The 25,452-nt window shown below is 40.9% G+C and overlaps 1 long non-coding RNA gene across 2 annotated transcripts in view; it reads left to right on the forward strand.

Annotated features, from left to right (window-relative positions):
• The first annotated feature begins 15,295 nt into the window (after window positions 1–15,295).
• The window catches only part of LOC134473906 (uncharacterized), a 44,674-nt gene continuing 34,517 nt past the window's right edge, over window positions 15,296–25,452 (forward strand). For both annotated transcript variants that reach the window (XR_010044387.1, XR_010044388.1), the window contains exon 1: window positions 15,296–15,476. This is a non-coding gene — a long non-coding RNA (uncharacterized LOC134473906). The remainder of the gene's footprint in view (window positions 15,477–25,452) is intronic.

The raw sequence follows: 25,452 nt of genomic DNA on the forward strand, positions 1-25,452 counted from the left end.
AAAAGTAAAACAAAGAACAACAATAGCTATATAAGTTTTCAAAACACAATGATAGGAATTGGTCAATGGTTGTTATATTGCATGTCAGTATCTTCAGAATAGTGCTCAGGTAACCAGATATAGGAATGAAACAAAAAAGTAAAACAGAACAAAACATGAGATTTCAAAAACAGGATGGAAGGGCTGGGGGCTTTAGCTCAGTGGCACAAGCATCTGCCTGGCAAGCACAAGGTCGTGAATTCAAGCCCCAGTACAAAAAGAAAAAAGAAAAGAAAAACGAAAAACAAAAACAAGACAGAAGTAAAACTCTCACAGTTCCTACATGCATATTGTGATCCTCTCATAGATGGCCAGACTACCAGCTTTAAGCTTGCAAAGTCAAACAAACAATACAAGCACCAAGTTTTTTTCTTTTTCTTTTCTTTCTTTCTTTCTTTTTTTTTTTTTACTTCAATTGCTATGTCAGCCTGACATATCAGCCTGTTACTTCCAGAGAGTGGAGAGAAGAGTTGCTCTTGTTGTCTCCCAGCCCACACACCAGCTAGCTCAGGGGAAGGCATGGTTTGGCTTCTTGATTCTCCTCCCATTCCTCATGGTGGCTGCCCCTCTGTTTTTGTCTTTTTGAGACAGTCTTGCTATGCAGTTCAGGCTGGCCTTGAGCTCACCATGTAGCCCGGGTTGGTCTCGAACTTGCAATGATTCCCTTGCCTCAGCCTCCAGAGTGCTGGAATTACGGGTGTGTACCATCATGCCCAGCAGTAGTAATTTTTAATCAAATAGTTTTCTTCAGCATATCCACTAAGTCAGAAACTTTAAGAACATATACTGACTTTTACAGGTAAGTAAGGAAGAATTTTAATAATAATGAGACGCTGTATTAAAGAGTGGTTACAAAGATGACAAGAGGGTATTAGAAAGAGGTGGGCGTTGGGCTTCTTCAAAGTGTTGAGAAAGCAGGGACACTTGGGGTTAGGACAAAGGCAATAGCAGGAAGGAGAAGGAGGCAAAGAGAGAGGTGAGAGGTCACTGTATAAACCGCTTAGCTCTGAAAGCCTTGCCTTGGGCCAGTGATCCTAATTAAAAAGAGTGAGTCTGCTCCTAACTTCATAGAAATAATGACACATAAATATATCAGTAAAGATTAATTGCCATCTCTTAATTTGCTTATGCAATTGCAAAACCCAAGAAGTCATTTTATTAAATGCACAAGCCAGTTGGTTCTGGGGGAAAAAAATGTTTAATAAAATTTAAAATTCTAAGACAGGATTTAGAGCTAAAGGTAAGACTGGTGAATGACACCACAGGATGATATTGCTTAAATATATCAGAGATCACCCAACCTTTTTATTCTATGAACAAGAAAGCTGAAAACAAACAGGATTCTTTGGGTTGCTCAGTATCATTCAAGTAGTTAATGGGAGACATTGGATTTGAATACCAGGACTTAAGACCTTAATGAAGTCTTTTCAGTAATGATACTAGTACAAAACTCAAGTTAGCATTTCCCAAAAGGCTTCACATTTTTTAATGTAATGCATTTTTGTGCTTAGTAATCTTGTACTTAGAGGTTCCAGTCGTTTTTACTAAATTTCATGTTAATTATTTTGCTTTTATTAGTTTTATTTTCAGTTCTTGGAAGCCTACACATTGTAGCCAAAACTGTAATAAATGAACTTATTTTCTGAAAACTTATTTTCAGGTGTCACTGGCAAGCTTTCCTTTTGAGAAAGCAATGGAATGTATTCTCCTACCCTGAAAATACACCTGGTGTTCTCCTGTAACTCCTCTGCCTGTCATATCATAGGGAAGTCCATAACCAAGCGGGTAAAATGGACCCTTATAAATTTGGAATTTTTCCTTCTGAGACAGGCCACCTTTCCAACTTTCTCATGGGACTCTCAGCTCAGCTCAGATAAACAAAGAACAGCTCTGTTCAAAGAAGGAAAAAACCCTAGCCTATCTGTAAAAGAAACATGCTGGCCCCTGGAGGTCTGAGTCCAGTTTCCTTACCATAAGAGAGAGAAGAAGCCCAAAATAGTGATGGGAAACTGTAAAACAGTGTGGGAGCTCCGTCCATTTTCTCACTGTATTCTCCCTCCCCGCTCTTCCATGTATAAATGGAACACCTAAACACAGTGAATAGAGATTTGAGGCAATGGAGACCCTCCTTCTCCTTCAGAGTTTTCTTTCTTTCTTTCTTTCTTTCTTTCTTTCTTTCTTGCTATGTAGTTCAGGCTGGCCTTGAACTCACTATAAAGCCCAGACTGGCCTCAAACGCATGGTGATCTTTCTGTCTCAGCCTCCAAGCATGGCTATTACAGGCCTGCACTATCATGCCCAGTCAGAGCTAGCTTTAAATAAACCTTCTATTTTTATTTATTTATTTAGTGTTTTTTTGAGACAGGGTCTCACTATGCAGTTCAGGCTGGTCTTGAGCTCACTTTGTAGCCCAGGCTGGTCTCTAACTCACAACAATCCTCCTGAGTGCTGGGATTACAGGTATGCGCCACTATGTCCAGCTCTTTTTACTCATTTCCTAGTGAAGACTATCTCCATGTTTCTTGGAGAGCAGCAGAAAATAGTTGAGCATCTGGTAACAAGGTCAGGGACCACGCCATTCATTTTAGTTCTTAATTGGGTTTGTCAACTGGTACTAAGAACCAAACTGACATGAGACGGATTAATAAAATCTGTGCTTTGTTTTTGCTTTTGTTGTGGTTGGGGTTGAGCCCGGGGCCTTTTGAATGCTAGGCAGATTCTACCATGGAGCTACATCCCCAATCCTAGATCAAGTTCAGGAGAAAATACAAGTTTTATTCCTTTTTTTTTTTTTTTTAACATATGTAGAGAGACCGTCATCAGAGAGAACCTCATCAGAGAGTGAGGAGCTAAATAAATGGCTGAAGCAGAATGTTTTCATGATTTTAAACAGAGAATGATAAATTTATAAAGAAATGATACAAGAGTCTGGCTGGGGCAGAAAATCCCAAGGGAGACTGCTGATAGACGAGAATGGTTATATTGATCCTATATTAGGCAGCTTTTCATCATCATCATCATCATCATAATAAAAAACACTTGAGGCTGGTTAACTTATGCCAACTTACAAAGAAAATGTTTATTTAGCTCAAAATCTTGGAATGTCAAAGTTCGAGATCGTATAACCCTATTGGTTTGATCTCTGGCCATAGCCTACCAGCAGATGTTGTCATGTCATGGCAGGTGTGTGTATTGAGCAAAGGGACCAACTACAACTCAACAAGGAAGGCCAAGAAGCAGCAAGGGCCTGGGGATATAGCTTAGCAGCACAGTGCGAGGCAAATGCAAGGTCCTGAATTCAATTCCTGGTACCAAATATATATATATATATGACAGAGAGACAGAGAGAGACAGAGACACAGAGAGACAGAGACACAGAGAGACATGGGGCGGGAGATTTAGCTCAGTGGCATAAGCACCTTCCTTGCAAGCAGGCAGTCGTGAGTTCGATCCCTGATACTGCAAAAAAAAAAATAAAATAAAAAAAAAGATGAGACAGAGAGAGAAGTAGTAGGGGACCAGACTTGCTCCTTCTATCACCACCCTCTCAAAGCCTGGGAGGCTAAAGCAGGAGGATCGCAAGTTTGAGCCCAGCCCAGGCAATTTCACAAGGCACTGTCTCAAAATAAAAAATAAAAGGGCTGGGAAATGTAACTCAGTACAGAGGCCCCAGGTTCAATACCCACTACTGAAAAACACAAAGACAAAGATTGCCAAGGGGTTACATGAGAACTACTATAATCCCTGCAGAGGCCCTGTCCACAGTGACTCCAAGTCCTCTCATTGGGCCTTGTCTCCTAAAGTTTCCATGACTTACTAGGATCACCAGCCTGAGCCCCAAGTTCCCAACACATAGACCTTGAGGACATCCAACCATGCCCAAAGCACAATAGACCCTTTGCAGTGTCAATCCACAATGTGGAGATGAAGACTATTCATTCTCTCTCTCTCTCTCTCTCTCTCTCTCATACTAGGGACTGAATTCAGAGCCTTCAAGATGAGCTATGCAGTTTTTTTATTTTGAGATAGGATTTTGTTAAAACATTACCATAAATTTTCCAGGCTGGTCCTGAATTTATGATCCTCCTGCCTCAGGCCCAGAATGCTGGAATTATAGGTGTGTTTCCTCACAACAGGATGCATGTTGAAACTCCCAGAGAAATTTTATGGCTTGCTACAAGTACATAAAAATCATTTCACAGAAGCCTTTCTACAGCTGTTGCTTTTCAAATGCTATACTCAATCTATATGCAAGAATAGTGTGTACTGGGATGACATGTCCGTAACTCACAGGACACATAATTTCATGTCTAGATTTGTACAGCCAAAGACAGTTTGAAATAGAAGTTAGAGACAAACAAGACATCTGTGAGTCCTGGCCTATGCTTTACATATTTGGTAAGTGCACCTTGACACATAGAGAAAGCAAATATTGAACAGATGAAAGGTCAGACTATGTCATCATGCGGTCAAAAGGAGTGATATTTCTCGCCCTAAATGGCTCAGGCTTGCTCCTTCTATAACTACCCTCTGGAACATATCAGGTGATTAAACTAATGTGTCAGCTTTTCAGTGTCCACTTTAGGATACATATTGATGCCCAACATGGTAGTACATGTCTATAATCCCAGCAGCTGGGAGTGTAGAGAGCAGGAGAATCACATATTTGAGGCCAGACTGGGAAATTTAGTGAGATCTTGTCTCAAAAAAACCAAAATGTATCATGAAACTAGATGTGGTAGCACAATCCTATAATCCCAGCATTCGGGAGATTGAGGCAAAAGGGTTATTGTGAGTTCGAGACCAGCCTGGGCTACTAGGTGAGCTCAAGGCCAGCCTGAACTGCATGGCAAGACCCTGTCTCAAAAAGACAAAAACAAATAAATAAATAAAGCATCACGGTGTTAGACTTTTACACTCAAGTAAGAACTGCAGTCAATGCATTGCATTTTCTAGGTCAATTTTTACCCTATACCTCAGTAAGAGTGAGAGAAGTCATGTCTCCAGGGTTTTCCACTGCTACAAGGAACAAGAAAACATTATTTTGGTAGAAAAAACTTTCCAGAACCCCTGAAATCACACTGGGTAGAGAACAAGGCATTCTGCTATTCCAGTTTTAGTGTCAAAGAAACTTTAGGAAGATTTGTCACTTCATAGTAACAATCTTCCTTTCTTTCTAATTTTAAAGGTGAATTCTCACTGCATTTCTCAGGCTGGTCTCAAACACCTGGGCTCAAGGATTCTCCTCAGGCCTTTCGAGTAGCTGGGACTGTAATTACTGTCTTGTCACAGTTCAGTCTGGGGAGGTTCACTTGAGGACTGGGCAACACGAAGAAGCGACACAGAGTCATGGGAATGTCTGAACGTACATTTGTTCTCACGTGCGGCTCAGGCCCCTCGCCCACCCTTGTTCCCTTTGTCTCCCACCCAGCACTCGCAGCAGTCTTCATCTGTGCGAAAATACACAGTAACCTTGGCTATATCAGCTACACGGAGACCGACAAGGTGTGCTTGTGCCAAAATGTTGCTGACTCACCAAAGATAACCTTATGAACAAAAAGCAGCTAAGCTAAAGGAGAAATATGAAAAGGATATTGCAGATCATGCCAAGGGCAAAAGTGAGGCAGGACAAAAGGGTCCTAAAAGGGCAACAGGCTCAAAGAATGAAAGTCGGCCTTGGTGGTGCACGCCTGTAATCCCAGCACGCAGGTGGCTGAGGCAAGAGGATTGTTGCAATTTCGAGACCAGCTTGGCTACAAAGTAAGCTCAAGGCTAGCTTAGCAAGACCTTGTCTCAAAAAAGAAGAAGAAAAAGGAGGAGGAAGATAAGGAAGAGAAGGAGAAGAAGTACAAGAACGAGAAGAAGAAGTACAAGAAGGAGAAGAAGAAGCCAGAAGATGACAAGGAGGAAGAAGAGGAAGATGAGGAAGAAGAACATGAAGATGAGACATAAGGGGCTGTCCGGTAATGGCATGTGGAGTATATGTGAATTAGTTTGCTAACAATGTGAATTCAAGTGCAGTTCAACATAAGCTTAAGTTTAAAAATTGCACAGATAGCTGATAAAATTCTTTGTAGAAAAAACACTTTTAAAAACACTCTAGTTGGGAGAAGCAGAACCATGCCTTCCCATGAACGAGGCTGCACCATGGAGATCAGGAAGAATCTCAGCAAGAATCAGAGCCACACCTTTGCAAGAGCCAGCTGGTGCTCGGCCTGGGAAACCAGAAGAGCATCTCCTCTGCCCCAGGTAAGCAACTGGCTGATTCGGGGGACTCGGGGAGCAGATAGCAGCTGAGGTGACAGGAAGAGCTGGATGCTGTCTTGTTGCATTGACTCTGCAGGCCTGGCTGGGGCTGGTGGTCTGGGCATCTACTTATAGGATGGCAGTGTGCATTGTGGCAGCCGTGGGGGATTTCCTCTTGACTTGTTTTTGAAATCCAATCTTTTATTCCATTTTACTGTTTTGTTTTATTCCTGTGTCAGGTAACCTGAGCAATTATTTTGAAGATAACAATGTGTAGTATCATGACCATTGTTAAATTCCTATCATCTTGTTTTAAAAAAGTTATTTTTTCTTTTGTTTTTGTTGTTTTTTTGCTTTTATTGTTGTTTTTTCAGTTTGTTTGTTTTCTGATTTTTCTGTTTTTTCTTTTTTCTCTTTAAAAAAAGAAAGTTCAGGTTGTAGCTTTTTGAGGAGCTACTACAGTTAGATTTTAAAGCTTTTGATGTTGAACGTTCCTAAATATTTAATGGTTTCTTTCATGTGTATGGTAGCACAGCAAATTTGCAGGAACCTGTACCAATGGTAAGTTTTGGGCTTTTTAGGATATCCCATTTTGTTTTTATTTACTTATTTATTTTTGTCTTTTTGAGACAAGGTCTCGTTATGCAGATCAGGCTGGCCTTGAGTTCATTTTGTAGCCCAGGTTGGTCTTGAACTCAATGATCCTCCTGCCTCAGCCTCCCGAGTGCTGGGATTACAGATGTGAGCCACCAAACCCGGCTATTTTTAAAGTTTGTAATAAAATTATGTATATTTAAAAAATCTTGTTGACTTGGACTTAATGGTCACCTTAATTCACCCTCCTTCCTTAGAGTCTGAGCCAAAGTATAGACATCTTAGACCTCATTTTTCCCTATGATCCACCCCCTTCAGGCTGTGGGTGTGACTTTTTAGAGGATGTGTGGGCCCACAGGGCCAATCCTTGTGCCTACATGTCACAACAGCAATTCCAGGAGAACTTGTTATAGGTCATAACAGTGTAACAGCAAATGGTCCTCCCAGCCTGTATACTTCTGTTTCTTAATCGCGCAAGTGATAGTTCCTGTTCTAGTTGCAGTTGCTCCTGTCTTAGAAATGGCCAGCGATGCATATTGCATAAGCCAATCCCCAACTGACAGGTGATTCTGCTTCTGTACTCTCTGCTTGCTTACCTCATATAGGCCCTGCATCTTCAGAGATTGGTGCCTGATATTCTGGGAATGATCCCGATCAGTGTTCTTTGACATAAATAAATCTGCCTCCAAATCCCGGGTGTTGTTTTGGTGCTTCTGCTTGCCACTGCAGTAGAATTCCTTGCTCCTGTACTCCTCTGTGCACAGTCACCTTTGGGGATGAGGCTGGCATGCACATTTAGCTGGTGCAAGACTGGGAGGCAAATTATCTCTCCAGCTCTTTGCAAATGGCTCTTCTGGTCCCTTTTTCCAGATTCATGGTCTCTGGCAAATCCAAGGAATTGAATACAAGGTCTTTCTCCTGGTGGGTTTTCCCTGCTCTGGACAGCACCTTTATGGAGAATAGAAAAGTGGCTCTTCCCTCTGAGCAAACCCCAATTTTTTTTCTGTTTTTGTGAACCTCAATGCTGTATAGAACCTGTAGTACTACTGACCTTTCTGTGAGCCCAGAACTGGCCATGCCCTGGCCTTGCTGTCTTACTGTTTACCTCTTCAGTGTGGCCTACCTCTTATAGGTCTTGCCACGTGACTTGGCTCCACGTGGACTCACAGCCAGCTGCAACATCAGGCCTCTGTATACTGCCCAACTATCAGTGCATGTAGTAAGGGAATCTCCTCTTGAGTAATCATCATGGCCCTTGGTTCAGCCCATTGACTACTCTGTCCAGCATCAGTATCAAACTGAATACTGTCTGTTTCCAGCTGTACGGCCACAGCCTTCTACTGCAGTAGTCCTATGGCTTGACTTCTCTGGATACCAGGCTCTTGCTTGGATCTGTGATTGAATCTCCTAGTAGATGTTTTACTCTGGCTCCTTGGGTGGATGGGATGATGATGCAAAATCATCCTTTCTCCACAGACCCTAATACCTACTGTAACTCAGAAGAAAGAGAACTTGTGCTCTGCACTTTGCTACTGTAAGTATGTTCTTTATGTAGCCAGCATTGGCAATTAAGTAATTGCTCCTGTAAGTTACATGGGCATCTAGCTCCTATGGTTGCCTGGGGTCGCCCACCTGTAGGGTTTGTGCCTGCTGCACAACCTGCTTTGCCATCCTAAATGCCTGCTTGGCATTTTCTGCCCTATCTGCCTGCTTTGTTGGCAACTTCTGTCCTATCTTAGGCTACACCCTTTTTACTCTGGTTGTACAAGGGTTTTAGGATCTGAACTAAGTAGAGAATAAAAGCCCTCCACCATTCCAGAAGTCTGAGGAAGTCTGTAACTGTTTCACTGTGGTAGGGTGAGGATACCTCTGCATTTCATCAGTAACAGCTTCTAGTATTATCTCTGTCCCACACAATGAGGCAACTCTTAAAAATTTGACATTGAAGCCGGGTGTGGTGGCTCACATGTGTAATCCCAGCACCCAGGAGGCTGAGGCAGGAGGATTGTTGCGAGTTCGAGACCAGCCTGGGCTATAAAGTGAGTTCAAGGTCAGCCTGAACTGCATAGAGACCCTGTCTCAAAGAGACAAAAACAAAACAAAACAAAACAAAACAAAACAAAACAAAAAACACGACATTGAACCTAGATCCCTAAACCTCGGTCTTGCCAGCAGCCCTTCTGCATGCTGCCAGGTGCATGCTCCAGACCTGCAAGAGAATCAGAGGCTATCATAACATCATTAGTACAATGAAATAACCGTATGTCCCACTGGGCTGGCCATGCAGCCAAGTTCTTTGTCATCAGCCTCTGACAAACAGTCAGGTTGTACAAGTAACCCGATGGCAACACAGTGAAGACCCATTGCCTTCTTTTCTCACATGAAGGCCAGCTTTTCTTCACTCTCAGCAACTAAGTCCATAGCGAGCATCACAGTATATAATTACAACCCCTGCAGAATGTCTTCCTCCAGGGTGTGCTCAGGTATGGGGAGATGTGCATGGTGCAGCCTCCAGGAGGCAAACAACATATACCTAGAGTCACGGTCACCAGTTTTGCCCTGACAGTATGTCCCTCATAGCCATCTGTGTAGGCTGCCTTAGCAGGAATTTACCAGGATTGCTATAAATCAGATTACAGTTTGTCCTGCTGTTCATGAACACAAGCACGCAACACACATTTGTGGAGGACCAAAGAATAGAAAACACAATCTGAGGCTCCCAATCATCTGATGTTTGCCCTAACCAGGCATCTTTTCCCTGCCTCTAGTCAAAGTTAAATACCTGCTTGGCATTATTCATGGAGGCCAGGTAGTCCTGCAAGTTTTATGGCCTGAGCCTGAACCATTTGCTTTCACTGGGGAGCTCTTTCCTCTTAGAACTGTTGATTGGAGCAAAACTGTTTCCAAAAGGTTATCAGCAAATGATTCGGCTGTCCTCAGTCTACGTGGGCTCCTGCTCCTTTACAGCTTGAACTTGCTCAGCTCTCACATGCACTGTAGCTGCCTCCTCCACCCGGCCTTGGATTTGTTACGAACTCTAGATCTGCCTCTTGGCTCCCAGCGACTGACAAATTCAGCTGCCCCAGCAGCCTTGGTCGAGCTCCTCCCAATCCCTTTTGGATAAGGGCTTCTGCTGCCTCTGCCACACAGTGGCTGTCCCATGTTTAGCCTCTGTATGGCATGCATCTGTTCTGTGTCCTCATGGGCTCTGGCAGAGTCTTTTTAGAACACCTGAGCTGTTGCCATAACCCAATCTATTTTCTTCCCTGAGAGCCATAATGCAAACATTTGGGCAGGATCTGCCACCTGTTGCTTTCCTTGTAGTGGCCTGGCCTGGGCCCTGGCCTGCCTCTGGCTCTGACTTGGATTCAGATTTAGATTCTGCATGGGTACTTGGGCTTGAAGCCCCAGGAGTGGACTGTTGGCCCCAGTCCACCTGCACTGCCACTTCTCTTTATCTTTATGGTCTCTCTGCACTGTATCTCGCTGCTTTGTTTTCTGTGTTACCCACCTGACAGGACTTCCTGCAGGGAGCAGCTTGATCTCCAGTCTCAAAGCTGTCTGTGCTGGTGAACTCTGTTATCTCAGCAGCATGTGTTCTTTCTGGACATGATTTATGAGCAGCCTCTATCTCTTCTTTCAATGCTCTGCTGTGGGCTGGTCTCTTTTTAACTCTTTGCTGTGAGTACCTCCTCTTAATAAGGCTTCTGCCTTGGCCCAGGCTATGCTGTATTCTGCTGACTGTGCAATTATCTTGTCACCAGTTCAGATAAGGGAAGTTCTCTTGAGATTTAGGCAGCCCAGAGAAGAGACCGAGTTGCGGGAATGACCGCACTTGCCTTTATTCTCAGGTGCTACTGAGGCCTCTAGCTCACCCATTCTCACCGCAGTCCTTGGCCTGCTGGCACTTGTGACAGTCTACATTTGTACCAAAATACACAGTAGTAGTAGTAGTGGATGAGTAATGCCCTCAGTTATTTAAGTTATTTACACCACACAGCATTGATCTTTACACTCAGTTATTTATGCTGAGATTGATGAGGTGCACTTGCCCCAAAATTTTGCTGACCTGGATTTTAAAACCACCAGAAATAACCCTTCCCTCCACAGCCTGAACCTAAGTGTGGCCATCTTGGGCTTCCTTCTCCCCTACAGTCACATGCCACCAAGCCCGACTTCATAAGGAAACAAGAGAATTAGAATCTCCTCCCTCCCATCCCATTTTCAGTCCTGGTGGCAAACTTAGGGCTTCACACATGCTTAGCACTGAGATACATCCCTAGCCCTAACAATTAGAATCTTATACTAAGGATCCCATAACCTTATTGTAGTTGAAGTTATGAAAAAAAGTTGTTCACAAAACATCCTTTGGTGTCAATATTAAAATCAGAACTCACCTAGGCAAATCACCAATGCTTCCCATGATGGCAAATAAAATTACAGAATCGTGATTAGGAGGAGGTAGGAGTTTTTGAGCTCAAGGCCAGCCTGAACTACACAGAGTGATTCTGTCTCAAAACAAAACAAGTCATAAAATCAAAGAGACTATCTAGTGCAAACTTGCCTTTTGTAGATGATGAAACTAATCTTTATATTTTTGTGTATTTAATGTCCCACCATTAATGAAAAGACAGGAAAAAACAAAATCTACAAAAACCATAAGAAATGTCAGAGTCTAGAGAAATATCTTAGTTGTTATACCTCATGGGTATTACATTCCTATAATCCTTCTTATCCTCTAAATTTTCAGATAATTTTCTAAATATTTAATGCACAAGTTTTCATTCTTTTCTGGAATTTAGCTTCATCTGAATCAACAAAGCTTAAAACTGAATTTGCTGCCCAAAGCTTAGTAACACCTTGCTATAGTTTATGGAAGTATAAATCAAGGAAATAATCAGAAGCATCTGCAGGTGCTGGGAGACTTATAAAGTAAGCTTTAAATATTACATTGAAATTCATCAGCATCTCAAAAGAGATGCATGCATTGTTCCTAAGAAATCAAAAGTATAAAGTGAGCCAAAATGTTCAATAAAAAATAAAAATGAATGTGTCAGGAAAATGTTTAAAATAGGTTTAAAATTCATACTAGTTTTTCCTCATAAAGAATGAAAATCAGGCCAGGCATGGTGGTGCAGACCTATAACCCTAGCACTCAGAGGCTGAGGCAAGAAGATCCCTGCAATGTGAGACTAGCCTGGGCTATATAAATGAGTTCAAGGCCAGCCTGCACTACAAAATGAAAGCCTGTCTCAGAAAAGAAAAGGATAAAATGAAAAAGTAGATAATAAAAAGGAGATTAAGATAAAAAAAGAGGGCATAACAACAAAACAGTGCAGGTCAAAACATAGCCATTTAAGCAAAATAGTGTTTCACCACAAGATGATCTCGACATAATAGTAGTTACCATAGTGTCTCTTCCCTTAAAATCTTTGGGTATAACTTTGTATACTGTAGCACCAAATGTATCAAGACAATGTAAAACCATTCAAGAGAATGACAGTATTACAGGGTATTTAGAATCAACTAACAGAAAATGAACAATGGTTTCTGTATAATCTCCTTGTCTATAAAAGTTTTTGTTTATATTATATAGCAGGATATATTATAGTAACCCACTTTGATTTCCTATTACTGAGTTTTGTTGGATCATTGAACAAAACTGTTTGCAGTTTCACTGTTTGAAAGTCCCCTCTATATGCTTTAATTTTGTAACTTCAACAACTATTTCTAAGATGACAATATGTAATTAACTAGTGATTTCCTACTGTTTATTTTTTCTGAAAGTCTGTATAACTTGTACCCTTTTTGTTTTTTTTTCTTTTTTCTCCTTAAATAAAATTTTAAAAAAACAAACAAAAACCCAAAAACCCCAAATCACTCCTTTCCTCTCTTTATAAGTGTCCCCTTTAATTAGCTTTCTAATGGTACTTAACAGTGCTTATATCCTATACCTAGACACAAAACTCAGGAAAAATGCAAAATTCTTGCCACTCACTAGGTGAACCCTCTAGCACCCTTCCTTTGCAGATACCATAAACATGGTTCAATTTTGTTTGGAGCTATATGATATTCTGATAAAAGATTTATTAGATTACAATTTATTTATTTAATTTTTGTCTTTTTGAGACAGGGTCTCGCTATGTAGTTCAGGCTGGCCTTGAGGTCGCTTTGTAGCCCAGGCTGGTCTCGAACTTGCAACGATCCTCCAACCTCAGCCTCCCGAGTGCTGGGAGCCACCATGTCCCGGTTTAGATTACAATTTAAAAAGAAAAATACTGATTTCTAGAGCTTATTTTATCTTTAGTCTATCAAATACTTACATTGCAAGATAATTTGTACTCTCCAACTGGGTAAATCTTTATAATAATCCCTCCTTCTAAACAAAGCATGGCAGCCCTTTGCAAAGTGAGTTATTTTACTCCTCCTCCTAGAACTGGGCAGGTTTTATGATTGCTTTGACCAGTAGACTGGAGCAGAAATGATGCTGTGTGAGTTCCACAGCCTGTGCCTTCAGATTCTTGGCATTTTCTATGTTGTTCTTTTAGAAAAATGTCAGGAAGTTTGACTAGCTAGGAAAGGGATGAGAAGCCACATGGGGACTAACCTTGCAGCTCTCCCCACCAAGGTCAAAGAATAAATCTTGCTATGAGCCTTGCTTATAATCAGTGTAAATGTGATGGATTACAATGATTTTTTTGCTAAAAGTAGAATAAATATGTGATACACATGTACATAAAGTAGCATCCTAGAAAGGAAAATTCAAAGTATGTTAACAAGTTTCTGGAGTATATTTTAAAGTGAATAGAAAGTGAAAATCAGCAATAATGCATCATTACTTAAAATACCTAATTTAATCATGTAAGGTATGGACGAGGCATTTAAAAACTACTGGCTTTTGACAACTCCAAAGAAAACCAGAAAGTCCAGTTGTACACCTAGGGTCACAGCCATGCAGGTAAATGATGCAAGGAGCTTGTTTGAAATAAATTTACACTTAAGGAGTCCCAGTAAAAATAAGAAATACAAGTGCTTATTCTTTAAGTTATAGAATTTGTTTTCTGGCTAGTTTTTAATTATTTTGTTCCTGACATACTTTTGCCAAAAATAAAATTAAAGAGGATCTGAGGGTACAACTCAGTGGTACAGCAGGCGGTTAGCGGAGACTCTGAGTTCAGTCACCAGCGTCCTTCACCACCATCACCCCAATCCCCAAATTAAAGAATACAGTTGCTCCTTCCTGCAACACCCTACTTTTCACTCAGGCCTGTGGTGCTGTCAAGATAGGCAAGCACTGCAGCCTTTACAGGCCAGGAAGCTCCAGGGTCACGGATGGGACCACAAATGACAATGATAAGCAATCTGAGAAGGACATATGGACACAGTCCTGAGGCCAACTCTTTTGGAGGTGCTTCCCATGCAAAGGAAATTGTGATGGAAAAAGTAGCCAAATTCTGCCATCTGGAAGTCTGTTGAGCTCCAGTTGATGAAGAAGGGTAAGAAAATCAAAGCTGTGAGGCTTGATGATGGACGCCTGAACTTTAGTGAGGAAAGTAGTGATGTTCCGCATGCTGGATTTGATAGCAAATATCAGGCTACATTCCTGGAGTCCACTTAAGGTCATGAAAGTGGCTGGTGAATCTTTTTTGGCCTTGCACAAAAGCAAGAGGGAAAGATCAAGAGAAATTTTGATGATGAAAACACAACAAAAATAAATTTTCATATTTAAGAAAAAGAATATAGTCATTTCATGTTTGTGACCTTATCATTTACTTATTTCTTACAAGGCTTTAGCTATAAATCATATATCTGTGCCCAAAGTTTAATTCACTGGAGGTGAATACAATATTTGAGGTCCACATTTCTAACAATAAGAGCATACTCTTTTTTTTGAGACAGAGTCTCACTATGCAGTTCAGGTTGGGCTTGGGCTCACTTTGTAGCCCATGCTGCTCTCAAACTTGCAACAATCCTCTTGCCTCAGCCTCCTGAGTGCTGGGATTACAGGAGTGTGCCACCATGCCCAGCCTAAGAACATACTTTTTAAATGAATTCCTTTAGTAGAATTTTAATAGACCTAAAATTTATGTTACACCAGCAATGCCCCATTTACTGGAATTTTATTTGGAATACTCATAATGAATGGTAACCTATTATAAATCTTTAGGACTTTGTTTTTAGTTTTTGTTTTTGAAGATGCTGAGAATTAGGGGCTTCTGGGAAGATGGTAGAGTGGTATGCAGCAGAAAAAACAGAAAAAACCCTCTTTCTGAGGGTCACTGTCCAGACACTGGAATATAGCATCATGAGGTAGACAAGAAGGAAGGAAGTGGGTCCCCTGGACCGAGGAACAACCCGACATGTGAATTGAAACCCAAGGAGAAAGTGAAAGCAAAAACTTCAAGGAAGAAGGAGGCGGTAGCTGGCAGTGCCTTTGCCCTGAGATGGGCCTCACTGTGCAAGAGGAGCTGTTCAAACCTGCAGATACATGGTCATGGTCCCGGTGATGTGACTGCTGGCCACTCTGAAGGCTTCTGCAGAGAGAAGCTGCAGTTGGGGGGAGCAGCAGATGTGGAAGAAGACTGCCCTGGCTGGTGGTAAGTGCAGAGGACTGGGTCTTCCCATGGGGAGAGAGCAATTAGCTAGAAGCCATTTTGGAGATGAGCCAGATAAACCCAGAACCCAGAACTGTGGCTGGCTTCCTCTAGCAGCTCCCAGCTGGTCCCAGACACGAGGAAATTGCTTGGACTGCTAGAAGCCCAATGAGTCTGTTCTCAGGGCAGCCCTGCTGAGATTATCCACTACTCCCCCATAAATCAACTGCTGGTTTGCTGGGATAGATCAGCATGCTTCAGGGCTCTGCCTCCACAGACTGTCTACTGGTGAACTCAGAATCGTGGAAGTCGACTGTCTGATTTTCTTTCTCCTTCATTGTTTTTATGTAAGTGTGAAATTGGCTCCTATCCTATTTGTGGGTGTAGTTTTGTTCTGTTCTTCCTTTTATCTCTTCCATCTCTCTTTTACTTTAGTCTTCTGCACAAATTTTTCCAGGTTGGCCTGATTCCCCTTTGTCCTCCAACCCTGCTTCTCATCTCTTTTCTTTCACTTCTCTATTTTTTTCTTAATCCATTTTAAGTTTGAAGCCTAGAGGGCAAATTTGACACATTGTGGACTTATATATTGCATATAATTATTTGGTTTGCTTTACTTTTTTATATAATAATAAATCTATTTCATACAGTTAAAACTTACAAACTGAAGCTTAGCTCAGGTTGTTATTTTCCAGTCTGTGATTGATGTTACCGGTACCACTATAGCCTAAATTGGCATAATTGTTCTAAACAGCTGTTGGTCCTGGTTCCATGACTGAGATTAACTAAGGGTCACAGAAAATACTGTGCACAGTGCCAAAGCACGAGGGACTAGGCCAAGCAATTGACAATTTCTCATCTCCAACAAACTGAAGAGGTAAGATCTCCCAACAGACTCAAAACCCAAAAACCAGCCATACTTGGAAGATGGCTCAGAGAAGTAATCATCACCTAAGAGTCTTAAATACTACCCATAAAGCAACCCTCCATAGACGACTTACAAGCACCACACAAGGAATTAAACTAAAAAGAAAGAGAAAATAACATGAGAAGACATTTAAGCAAAATGTAACCCCAGACATCTAGTTCACCAAAGGCAAATCCAGGGAGCAATGAAGTGGGAACAATCCGAGACCCCCACCAGTAAGGTAAAAACAGTAAATTGAATGAGGTTCTGGAAAAAATAAAATCAGAAATAATCTCTCAGATAAATACAAAGATTACCAAAATACACACCATGCTTAGTGACATTAGAGCACACAGACAAAAAAAATAGACAAGTTTAAGAAAACTGTGGAAGATCCGCATAGGACAGAAATGGAACCCATAAAGCTGATTCAAGCAGATACCCAGTACAGTACACGGCTTTATATTACTATGTTACAATTTGTTTATTCTTCCATGAATTGATAGACCACTTTTTTATTGTGGTAAAATACGTGTATCAAAAACATTAGTCTTTTAACCATTTTAAAGTGTGCAATTCAATGGCATTTAATATATCTATAAAGTTGTAAACTATCACACTATTTAATTGTAGAACTCTTATTATTGCTTCAAAAAGAAACCCTATGCCTGTTAAGTACTACCCTACTACCCATTCCTTGGTCCCTCCAGCCTCTAGTAACCATTAATCTTCTTTGTGACTCTATAAATTTACTTATTCTGGGTCAGTCATATAAATAGAATCATACAAGATTCTATTTATATGACTTTCTGTCTTAGCATAATATTTTCAAGATTTATCCAGAGTACAGTATCATTCATTTTTATAACTATATACTCTTCCACTGTTTAGATGTACTACATTTTGTTTATTCATTTGTTGATGGAGATTTAGGTGTTTCTACCTTCTGACTGTTGTGAAGGGTGCTGCTATAAACATTTTTACACAAGCTTTGTTTTAACACCTGTTTTTCATTTGGGAGACTACGTAATTGCTAGAGTAGAATTGTTGCACCCTGTGGTAATTCTGTATTCAATTTGTTGCGGAACTGCCCAACTGACTTCCACGGACACTGCCACGCCACATTTTTACCAGCTATGAATGAGAGTTTCAATTTCTCTACGTCCTTATTTACTATTTGCTTTTGTTTTATTATGGCAACCCCAGTGTGTCTGAAGTAATATCTCAATGGGCTTTGATTTTCATTTTCCTGATAGTAAGCATTTTCATGTCCTATTTTTTTAGGAGACAGCCAAGATACACTCTCCTGAGAAGCAAAGTCCCTCACCTCAAACTTTCCTGACCTTCTTGAGTTGCCTAATTCGTATAAGCAGAGGTCTGAGGAAGAGGTATAGGAATGATTTCAAGAGTATAGGATATGGGCTGGGGATATAGCTCAGAGACACAATGCCTGCCTAGTAAGTGTGAGGTCCTGAGTTTGATTCCGGGTACTCTCCAAGAAATTATTTTTTTCTCTCTCTCTCTTTCTCTCTCTCTTACTTCTTTTTATTTTATTGTTATTTTTTATTTTAAAGAAAATAAAACAAAACAAAATAAAGCCAGTCAGAACAGAACAGCACAACACAAGCAATACAGGGCTTCAAAACAAGGTAACAAGAAATAAACAATGGCTACCACCATGTCTCTTGCTTTCTTCAAAATAGTTGTCCACACCATCAGATACAGTAAAATCAAACCAAGCAAAACAGAACAAAACTAATCAAAACAAAAGAATGAAAGCATTAAAGGACTTCAAAAGAAGATAATAGGAAATCAACAATGGCTACCATGTCTCTTGTTTTCTTCAAAATAGCTGTCCCTAGTATCACACATAATAAAATCAAAACAAGACAATAAAACCAATCAAAACTTCAAAACAAGATGATACCAACTAAACAAGATATAACCAACAATGGTTACAGTAAAACATCTCATTATCTTCAAAATAGCTGCCCATACCATCACACACAATAAAATCTAATGAAATGATACAGAATAAAACAAAACCTAACAAAATTATGAAAATGATACAAGAATTCAAAACAAGATAATAGGAAATTAACAGAAGTTAATTTCCATTTTTAAGCATTTCCACTTTCCATTTTTAAGCATTTCTTCCCCTATCTCTTTCTTATCTAGTAAGTATTATTTTTGGATCTCACTAACTCCCTCAGTTTTTCATGCTAGCAAGATAACTCAGTGTTCACATGTAGGAGTTCAAAGCATTTCACTGTTGAGCATGATCCCCAGTTGCATTCATTTACCTACAAGAGCCTCAAGATTAACCTACTTTACGTTATATGAAAAGCTTTACATTATATGAAAATACCATATCTTTCTTATCCATTTTGTAGTTGGTGAGTAAGTTACCTTTGCTTCTCTCTCTCTTTCTCTCTCTCTCTCTCTCTCTCTCTCTCTCTCTCTGTCTCTGAGACAAGGTGTCACTATGCAGTTCAGGCTGGTCTTGAGGCTCACTTTTTAGCTCAGTCTGGTTTTGAACTCGCAATGATCCTCCTGCCTCAGCGTCTGTAATGCTGGAATTACAGGCATGAAACACCGTGCCTCCTTTGCTTTTTTGTTGTGTCCTGTTGCATGGAACAATTATTTTCTCACCTTTAATTTTCAGTCTATTTATTTTCTTTTGAGTTAAATGTGTTTCTTTTATACAGTATATTGATGGATTGTGTTGCTTGATCCACTCTCCCTGTGTTTCTTTTGTTGCTGAATTGAGGTCATCCACATTAGTGGTTACCACCGGCATACACTGGTTCATCTCTTCCATGCTGTCCTCCTGTTGTTAGCTCTCCAGTTTTTCCCTTCAATTGCCTGTCTGGTTTCGTGATCCTTCTCTGCCGCTGTTCCTGGAACCATGGTCATCTTTATCTCTCTAGAATGTCCTTCAGCACTCTCTGTAGGGTTGGTTTGCTGGTCATGAATTCCTTTAACTGTTCTTTGTCATAGAAGTATCTTATTTTTCCATCAATTTTGAAAGATAGTTTTGCAGTGTGCATCAATCTGAGTTGGAAGTTGTTTTTTTTCAGCATTTGGAACCCTTCACTCCAAACACTTCTGGACTTGATGGTTTGTGTTGACAAGTCTGCCATGATTCTGATCGATTTTCCTTTACAGGTGATCTGTTTATTTTCTCTAACAGCTTTTATTATTCTGTTCTTGTGCTGAATTTCTGGGATCTTGAGTGTTATATGTCTGGGTGTAGATTTGTTTTGATTATGGCTAGTTGAAGTTCTATATACCTCACTTATCTGTATGCCAGGTCCTTTTCCCATCTTGTGCTATTACTTTTGTAGATAGTCTTTTTATTTCATTTGTGTTGAACCCTGCTTCTTCACTGATACCTATCACTCTTAAATTATTTTTCTTTGTTTTGTCTTACAGCCATTGAATTATTTCCTAGTTCCTTGTTATTTTTACAAAGATTGTTCCTTTCATGATTGCTAGCTGTGATCGTGTCTTCCAGTCTGACAGTCTATCTTCAGTCTTTTTAAAAATGTTTTGCCAGCTTTCAATTTTTTAATTTCTAGGTTATCCCTTTGAATCTGTTTCATACTTTGTAATTCCTTCTTGCATCATTCATTCAAGATTTCCATTATTTTTCTATGCTTCTCTTTTTAAAAAATTATGTCTTCATTAGATAATGCTTTCATTATGTTTATATAAAGTTAGTTGGGGTTTTTCTTGGTTGTTGTTGTTGTTGTTGTTGGTACCAGGGATCAAACTCATGACTTTGCACTTACCAGGAAACTGCTTGAGCTACTGAGCTAAATCCCTAGCCCTATGTTTGTGATTTCTTCTTTTACCTGAGACATTATTTCTGATATGATTATTTTTATAGCCTCATGAGATTATTTCTTTACTTCAGTTGCTATTCTTTTGGAGATTTCAGGTGTGTGACTTCCATTTTCTTCCATGTCTGTATCTCCCAGACTTGTTCTGGGTAGGCTTCAGGTCTTGCATTTTGCTCCTTTGTTTTGACATTCTCCTGGTTTCCTCACAACAAGCCAGTTATGGGGTCCCAGGTACTTCCATGTCATGTAAGGAAATAGTTTCTCTGAACCTAGGTTCCCAGGGAGATAGCAGGGCATGGGGTAGGTGTCTCCAGACCTGTGAAGCTACAATGAAGCTTCCCCAGTGGTCAGTGGTATGTGGAGGTGGGGCTGCTTCTTCTCTCAGCCTGTGCATCTACACTGGGACTCCCCTGATGGCAGCAGGCACACAGAGGTGTGTTTGTCTGATTCCCCAGGTTGGCTCTAAAGGTCTCCAATGGCAGCCTTCAGGTATACAGTACATATCTGGCCGTGTCTTCTTGCTTGCATTGGCTGCAGGTAGCAAATCTAATGGGGTGAGAAATGGGAGATGCACAGAAGCTGATCTGTCTGCATCTCCATGCCTGAAAAAAGAAATAATTTTTTAATAAAACATTTCCAACTAATCAGTGAGTATAGTGTTGTAACCCACCCAAAAAACAAGGCCCCATGATGAAAAACGGGGCAAGACCCCTGAGATGATAAACGAGGCAAGACGTCTTTTTAAAAGAGGCACTTTTCCACGCCATGTTGGAACTGAGGACTCTGGGAAGCCAAGCCAGCATCTCCCCTCCCTGGCAAGTGGAGGCAGGGTGGCAGACTGCAGCCCTTCCAGGGGGAGAACTACCAGTGTCTCCTGAGATCCACGCCATGTTGGAACAGAGGATGCTGTGAAAACAAATGAGCATTCTGCCTCCCTGCTTAGCAACAGTGAACCTACTGCTACATGGGCTAGAGTCAATTATCCCACTTCCCATATCCTCCTTCTCCTCCTCCTCCCCGCCCATTAGCAAATGGGAACCAGAAATCTGAGCATCTCCTAGGAGGTTGACCATAGCAAATAAGGGGGACTTCCTTCTACCATTTCTTTGAAGGCAAATATTTTTATTACTGTTTTGTTCTTTTCTGATTAATGGTACTGCTCTATTTAATATTCTGTTTTGATAAGTTCTATAGTGTTCTATATTTCATCTCATTTTGATATACGGGATTGAAAGAACAACTATTATAAAGATAACATAATATTACTGTTATCCCGGTAACCTGCTGTGAAGTTCTGTACCAATTTCACTGTACGATCTTAATTGGCTTTATTATGACTTATTCTGTTGTATACTTTCAAAATAAAAATTTAAAAAAAAGAAGCACTTTTATTTTAGTTGGCCCAGCAACACAGTGCAGATGGAATTTGCAAAGCTGTGCAACTGAGTTAGAATTTTGACTGATTTTTATAGTTTATTTATGATTAGCTCATTGATCATTAGGTTCATAGTGATGAGAAACAGAAACAAGGTGGGCCTTTGTAGGCCTTTGCTTGAGGTCAGAGGCATTTTACAGTGGGTGGTTAGTCAATTTATAGCCTTTGGTCTGCCAATTCCAGGAACATTTGTCTCTCATAAAGGGAACAATGGTTGACACAGCATCATTTGTCTCTTACAAGGGGGAAAAAATGACACAGCAAACAGGTTACTAAGGTGGGGGGGGGACGATACTGTGATAACTCGGACCCCAGTATAAAATCCAAGGAAGCAAGAAATTAAAATTTGGGAAACAAAGGCTTTATTTCCAGGCCTGGTGACAAGTCTCTGGGAGCCAATTTGGAGACTGCATACCTGACAGCTAAAAGTCAGGTCTTTTATCTTGTAAATCCACAAACAGCTGCTGGTCACACAACGTAAGGAAGAGGATGGAGGTATGACGCACTACAAAGCAGAAACGGCAATTCCAAGTTTCCCTGCATACAAGCAAGTTTAGATAAGAAGAAATCTTGTTTTTCTTAGCAAAGAACAGAGAAGTCTAACAGCCATTAACTTTAGTTACCTTACTTTAGCACCACAACTGTTATTTGTAGAGGGCAACAGTGGTTAACATATCAATTAGGTAAGACTTTACAATTCTTTACAGAGGAGAGCATTGATTAACATATCAATTAGGTAATCCAAAGGGAATAGGAAAACACAGACAGTAAGGCCAAGTTACAGGTACTGCACTGATACAAATATAACGAAGCTATTTTTGTGAAGAATAGTACAATCTCATATAATCTAATGCAATTAACACAATTTGTGACGGGCCACTGGCTTCGGCGCTGATAGTTAGTGGGGCTTAGGTTATAACAGATACATTACAGAACAGCATGATGGCACAGTCAGTTAATTTATAACAAATTTATAATAATGTGGTCGGTGCTCCAGGTACTGGTACATGGTTACTGTGATAGCTCAGACCCTGGAATAAAATCCAAGGAAGCAAGAAATTAAAATTTAGAGAGCAAAGGCTTTATTTTAGGGCCGGCCTGGTGACACAGCCTCGGGGAGCCAATATGGAAGACTGCACGCCTTACAGCTAAAGGGTTGGGTTTTTAAAACTGAAAACCACAGGAACATTGTGAACTTTGACACAGTTTGATAACATCTGGGCTTCTTGGTATCTCTTGTAACTTCCTTGTAGTTAAACATTTCTTAAGGAACAGCACATTTTATTACAAATAGGCTGAAGGGGGTAGGGAAGATTACAAGAAACTGAAACTTAAGGCTTTTATGGGAAATGGAGACTTAACCTAAAAAGAATGGGGAGGGGAGGGGGGATTTACAAGGAGCTGAGGCTTAAGTCTTTACTTTGAAAATGGAATTTTAATATTTATCGAAACGACGCATACAGAACAGGAAGGAGGCGCATTGGTTAGAACTAGGCTACAACATTTGCCTCTGATGTTGTGACTGAGGCCAAATCTTTAGCCAGTTACTTAGGGATTTTGGGGAATGAGCTCATATTTCTCAGTCATCACAGAGATCCACGAGTGGATTTCTCGTGGGTTTTAGTAACAGCTCTGCCTGTGAGAACTTAAGGCTCTGAAGGACATGAGAGCCTTTCAGTGTGAACCCAGGGTGGTCCAGAAAGTCTCTGCCTTGGGCTGTCTAAGGATGTGAGAGCATCACACAAACCCGCGGAAAGGGGGAGAAAACCCCTACTCCTGCTGCCCCCATACCTAAGGCTCTTGATATTCCTAGGTCTACCAATAAAGGAATAAATTGAACTGCCCTCTTTGAGCGGCCTGTAATGTAATCTAAACTAGGAATGGGGACAGGCTCATCCCTGCGTAGGATATCCCTGAGGAGAGGTTTACTAGTGATGACAGGTGTAAGCTGTTGAGACCTCAGTGTCTGGGTCATCCTGTATAAACACAAGGGAATAAAAAGCATTTTTAAGATTTAGGACTGTAGAGTGAGTGGTGGAGGGAAGATTCGGCACCACTGGGTGGATTGGGAAGAAGTAGTCTGAGACCTGCATGAAATAGGGCCTGTTTGTAAATGGCATAGGTTGACTCTCAATACCCCCTAGAGTTTGAGAACTTATTATAGTGGCATGAAAGCTCAGGAAGAACTCTGTACACATGGCCTCTATGTCCACAAGTATAGAGAATGTCTTACCTGAGACTTTTAGTGGGACTTGGACTCTGAGACAGACACCCATAAAGGGGGCTGTTGTTGGCCCTGAGCCCCGTCAGTCTTTGGCAGCAAGTTTAAGCAGATCTGTCAGCAATGAATCTGGTAGTGTTGGCATTTCCTGTGAGGGCTGGAAGTTAGGATGGCTTACCCACTCTCTGGTGGCTAGGACAGTCCAGTAGCCCTGGGGTAAGGTCTCAAAGAACACCAGGATGGGGCACTCACTTGCCCAGTGTCTTCTGCTGCATCTGAGGCATGGTCCATGGGGGGGGGGCCCAGGCATCTCCACCTTGTGTTGGTTTACCTGTCTCAGAACTCAAAGTGTCACAAGTGTTATCGTTATCTCTGTTGTTGAAAACCCAAAAAGCCATATTAAGGTCTCTATGAGGTTTGAAGGTCAAGTTTTGCCTTTTTGCTTGGGATCTGGACTACAGTAAAAGGTATCTATAGAATTAAGTAAGTATGCAGGAATCAAATATAATCAACAGGGTATTTATGAGTTTAGCAATGGCTTCTCATAAAGAGGACAGGTCCAGAGAATTTTAGGAACTGACATACCATTTATGTCATATATAAGTATCTCTTTATGTTATTAAAATGTCTAATGCCATCGGATTTTTGGAGGATGGCCTGTTTAATTAATTTTTTAATCTTTTTGTTTAGGAGAGAAATCAGCTATGGTGTTATTTAATATCTCTATATCAGGCAATAGGACAGCTGTTAAACATATCCCTGTCCCGTTAGTTGGGAAGAAAGTATAAGCCATATTTCCTCCACAAATAAATACTTGTCCTTCGGTGGGATAAAGGGAGGTAGTCTGGTTAACTATGGAACTACAATTAGTAAACGCAACGAACCCTACTTCAATGTCAGAGGTATTGTTATGAAAACATCCTTGGAGACAGAGAGAATCCTTGAACCCTACTGGTTATACTCTAAAGGGGGGACCAGCACTACAATTTAAGTAATCTTGTTCCTCCAGCATGGTCAGAGAAACATTGGTGGGGATCACAAGGGGCATGGGGGAGCCCTGTGCCATGTGTAACCAGCAATCTTCAGCCAAAGTTGGGTTGGAAGCATTACCAGCAATCTTCAGCCAAAGTTGGGTTGCAAGCATTTAAGGCTTTATGAGTGGCTTCTAGTATATCAGAAGTTTGAACATCCAGATCAACTCCCCGCAATTTAGGCAGCATCAAGGGGTGGTACTGTATCTGGGGAAACATTATTTTTATTAGCTACTTGACTCGTTCCTCAACCATGAGTTCTCTGATCTTATCTTGTGGGCTGCCCCCATCAGACACTCGTATTGGAGCCACCCTGCTCCAGCACACTGATTCACCAACCATGCCATGACATGAGGCTTGGGCATACTTTGAATTTTCTATTACTGTCAGATTGGTGGACCAATCGCCTCCAGCACTTTCAGCCCATGTCCTCATAAGCTCAGCAGTGAAGTAAGTTTTGCTATCTATGCCTCTACATTCTTGCACAGAGTAATAGCAGGAGGAATGCATTTCTGAATAATAAGAACAATTCTGAGCTCATGG

The sequence above is a fragment of the Cavia porcellus genome, unplaced genomic scaffold, assembly GCF_034190915.1.
Source record: "Cavia porcellus strain 051 isolate PalLab524CR breed Dunkin Hartley unplaced genomic scaffold, mCavPor4.1 scaffold_29, whole genome shotgun sequence".
Taxonomy (NCBI): Eukaryota; Metazoa; Chordata; class Mammalia; order Rodentia; family Caviidae; genus Cavia; species Cavia porcellus.